Genomic DNA, 4448 nt, shown 5'->3' with positions numbered 1-4448 from the left:
TCTATTCCCAGTCTGTGGTGTCATAAAGAAAATCGTTTATGCTATAGTAACCTTTCCCCCACAAACGTTTTTTAACAATTCTTCAAATTTCGTAACACATTCGTTTTGTACATTTTCTGGGATTATATTGTAGAAGTATATACATCGCCCAACAAAAGACTTACTAACTCGACCCAACCGAGTAGTAGGCATAACAAGTTTATGTTTGTTCCCCGTGTTAACATTATGAATGTCACAGTTTCTAGAAAATTCCTCAATGTGCTTAAGAACATACAGAATATTATCAAGAATATATTGAGAAGCAACAATCAAAATGTTTATTTCTTTAAATTTTTCTCTTAATTTGATCTTTTTAGGACCTAGGTTATAGATCGCACGTATAGCCCTCTTCTGCAGTACAAAGATGGTATGGTAAAATAAAGCTCATTCCACAGTTTGGTTGTACATGGAAGATAGTTGTTTGAAAACCGCACTGTGGAGGAACACCACACATCCAGATGGTGGGGATGATATTCTAATTTGTGGCGTGTGATAAGAAGATAGAATTCGGCGGCAGGAATCAGGTCAAACAGATCTTCGGAACACTCCCCGTGACAAATGCGAAGAAAGAAAATAGAAGACACACAATGAAGCGACGTCTCTACGCAACGTCAGTATGACTGTAATGTCCACATCCTCGTCTAAGTGTGGAGTGTACGTACAGGTCGACTAATCCACTCACACTGTATGTGTGAGTGGACAATTAGTCGACTCAACACATAAAAATACATATTTGCAGTATCAATCAACTATCGTTTAATCAATTAGGCACATTTACTTTCATTTAGTATCAAACTCAAATCATTTTATAATAAAAAAAACCTAGCTGTAGAATATGAAGATCATTTCATATTCATTGAGTGCTTGTAAGCGAGACCAAAAACATAGTTTTTAGAATTTTCGTCTGTTTATATGACCACACTCATCTAAAAAACGACTTAACCAACTTCAAACTTCAACAGCTAAATACCTATATATGTATACAGTGGCAAACTCCCTTATTAACTTATTATTTATTTCATTACAATCCGTTAACTAAGAATTACAATTATTGTTACAATAATTAAAAACGCGGATTATTTCTACGCTTAGATTGATCATATTGATTATCTTCTCGTTTATATACATATGTATACCTATTATAATTTATATATTCATCGATATTGCAACGTAACTCCTGATTAATGTAGGAAATGGATTAAATACGGCTGTAGCCTGTAGGCAAGTTACGTCTGTGTTTGTGGCTAAAATCAATAAGCTCCCCTCGGGCCTCGACAGAGATACAGGAGTCTATCTCAAACTAGGGTTAGCATCATGATTGGAAATATTTTTTTCTCTTAGGCAGGTACATTTTATCGCCCTGTGCTTGTCTAACTATAAATCATGAAATTTTTAGTGTTAATGTTCTTGTTGTACATAATATTATTGTTGCATATTAAATTATGTCACCTTCTATTAAGTAATACTTACCTACAATGGACATTGTAGTCAAATTTCATATTGTTAATACAAGTTTACAGTGAATTTCTTTATGTAATGTAAGGTAATGCATAATATCTTGTGAACCAAATAATAATATACATTATATTGATAATCTGTCAAATCGCACACCCCGAAACGAAGAATTTACTAATAATAAATAACCAAAAAATTAAAAATGAACAATTTGTTATGTTTTTAAAGTGAAATGAAAGCCACAACCTGAGAGTTGAACAAAGCATACAAGATTTTATGACGATACGTCACTCGAACGGTTGGCTCAGCTGGTTAGAGCACCGGCACTGAACGCCGAAGGTCGTGGGTTCGAGTCCCGCATCGTTCATAAAATTTTGTTTGTGAATTAAAAATAACTTTTTATTCTATAGTAACCTAATATTTTAAAAGCTTTACAAACCTTGTAAGAGATTTATTCTAAGTTCCAGTTTCTTCCTTTCCTATTTGCACTAAGCCGTTAATTATTTAATAACTGCGTTATCAAAATGTGTTTTTAAATTATTTTTCATATTATTTTTAAGTTTGCGAATGTCTACTGCAAAGCGTTCCCTTGTATGGAGCCAACCTTGAGCGCTGTAGCATTCATGGTGATAAGTAAACCGGTATTGACGATAAAAATATCACTTAGTCCATCAAATCACTTCAATTTATATGAGCGTAATAGCTTACATGCCTAGAGATTAATAAAATCAAGCGAGTAGTTTTAAAGTTACGCTTATTTTTGTGCATTTCATATGGCGCGAAAACGCCCGCGTGATGTCCTTTGTGATGTCATAACATCGCGCGCCGCTATGAGTGAGTGAAGTGACGTCAAAGCGGTCTGCGACCGCGGCTGGCTAAACAACTTAGTATTTCGTGGATTATAACGTCGTAGGTATGCACAATGTTTTTTTTTAGGAGAAGCTATAATCTGGTCTCATCTGGATCTCGACCTCGATCTGGATCAATATAGGGTATATTATGACCTGAATAACCATAGGTAAGTATTGCATTGCAGATTCTAAAAGGATTTTGATTTCAGGTAACTTTGAGTTTTCTAGCACTAGTCACTAGGTATTCTTTATGTTACATGACGCAATAAAACTCACATCGTGGGAAAATAATGCGATGTTACAAAGAGGTCTAATTTCGATACTATAAAACGATACTTTTGTAAGCAGCGCAGTTATATTACACCAACTAACCGCATGAGTAAGGGCTACTCAACGGAATAGGTATAAGTTTGACGAATACAGGAACACTCAACATCAATTCAAAGAAACGCAACATAATTATTAATTGCAATATTATATTATTTCTATTTGCGCAGAGTAACCAAGGGGTGCTCACGTAGTCCGGTCAATTAAGACAATCCGATGGTACAAAAATTCGGACCCAGCTGATAATTGATAGGATTGTTCAAAATACCATCATAAATGAAATCTAAAAAGTCCTCATCTACATACGGCATCTGGAAAAAAATTAACTCGGTGTCTAAAGTTACAAAAAAGGGATTTTAGCGTTTTCCAGCAAAACGTTAAGTTATATCAAATAAATAAGCCCAAAAAAAAATTGTAGATCAGATTAAGATTACGAATTATCTTTAAAAATGTCATAACATTTTTTACCTATGAATCACCGTTTTTGAGATATAACGATTCAAAAAGTTGAAAGAGCTGGTCATACCATGTATAAGTAGGTACATCACAGTTTTTTTTTTAAATTTTGGGGTGCAATGATATGTAATTAATACGATAGACATACTTAAACATACATATACATATGACTAGGAAAAAAACAATATATTCTTCATATTATAAATGTTTCCACCGACCTCACTACCTCTTGCTCTTGGCAGGGTCACTAACCACTGCGCTACATATAGTTTTTACGTAAAATATATATTCATATACAGCTGTCTTATTAATAAACGCGATGTAAAGTTAATCCAAGTTTAAAATTACTTCTCCGTCATGTAATTCTGTATAAAAATTTTTAAATTTAGAATACCTGACTAATAACATTTCGTTGAGTATAGTTGAATTGTTCTGTGCATAACCCAATAAAAAATACTACTAGTACTGGTCCTACAAAACTATACCCTGGTACGCCTGGACCATCGGACGGTCCGGTGGGCGCCAATGTTGGTCTGGGGTCGTACTCATTACGGTCCGAACGGTAATAATAATAATTTTTTATGATGGACCATGCGACATACCATCAAATATGGTCCGCTACAAGACCGCGTCCGATGGTTCGGCCGTACCTAATTTGTTTAGGCTATAAGGCTAGTCTCTCGAGCATTATGAAAGTTATTGGTAAGAGAGCGAAGCTATGATCTTATTTTGTTGAATCGTATGGGATCTTATAGAAGTCTAATTTCAAGGAATGCGCCCATAGATAACTAATACTGACAAAAGCAATGTTTATTAGCATTAATAATAATTCACACACAAATGCGTATTCTAACCCCCTTATTCATAATGGTCCGCTAACTTTAAACAGCCGCTAAGGAGTTTTTTTCTCATTCTGATGACTTAGAAGAAGACAGAGTGAGAATTAGCAATGCTTTAAGTTAGCAGACTATTATAAATAAGGGGGTTAAGAGTGTGTAATTGTGCCATTTTATAGTGACTTGTACTCGCCCAGATATTGAAAATCGAACATAATTACTTATATTTTTAAATTTGGGTTTATTTGTCAAAGACTCAATGTATTTGTGTGTATGTTGTGTATCATACAAGCAGTAGTTTGTGCAATTAAAAATAATATTAATATGTAAATAAGTAAGCTTGTCTACCGTAAAATCATACACGTATAAAATTATATGGAAATTATAAGGAAGTAGGCAAAAAAGTTGGTAACTAGGTATAAGAAAACATTCTTTGCTACACCTGTCAAAATGTCTGTTCCTCTTGAATTTTAATCTGATGGCC

General features: G+C 34.2%; 1 non-coding gene across 1 annotated transcript; it reads left to right on the top strand.

Annotated features, from left to right (window-relative positions):
• The first annotated feature begins 1787 nt into the window (after nucleotides 1-1787).
• On the top strand, nucleotides 1788-1861 carry Trnas-uga (transfer RNA serine (anticodon UGA)). Its single transcript has one exon. It is a non-coding gene; the product is annotated as a tRNA-Ser (tRNA).
• Nucleotides 1862-4448: the final 2587 nt, after the last annotated feature.

The sequence above is a fragment of the Leptidea sinapis genome, chromosome Z, assembly GCF_905404315.1.
Source record: "Leptidea sinapis chromosome Z, ilLepSina1.1, whole genome shotgun sequence".
Classification (NCBI taxonomy): Eukaryota; Metazoa; Arthropoda; class Insecta; order Lepidoptera; family Pieridae; genus Leptidea; species Leptidea sinapis.
This window is presented reverse-complemented; position numbering and strand designations above follow the sequence as displayed.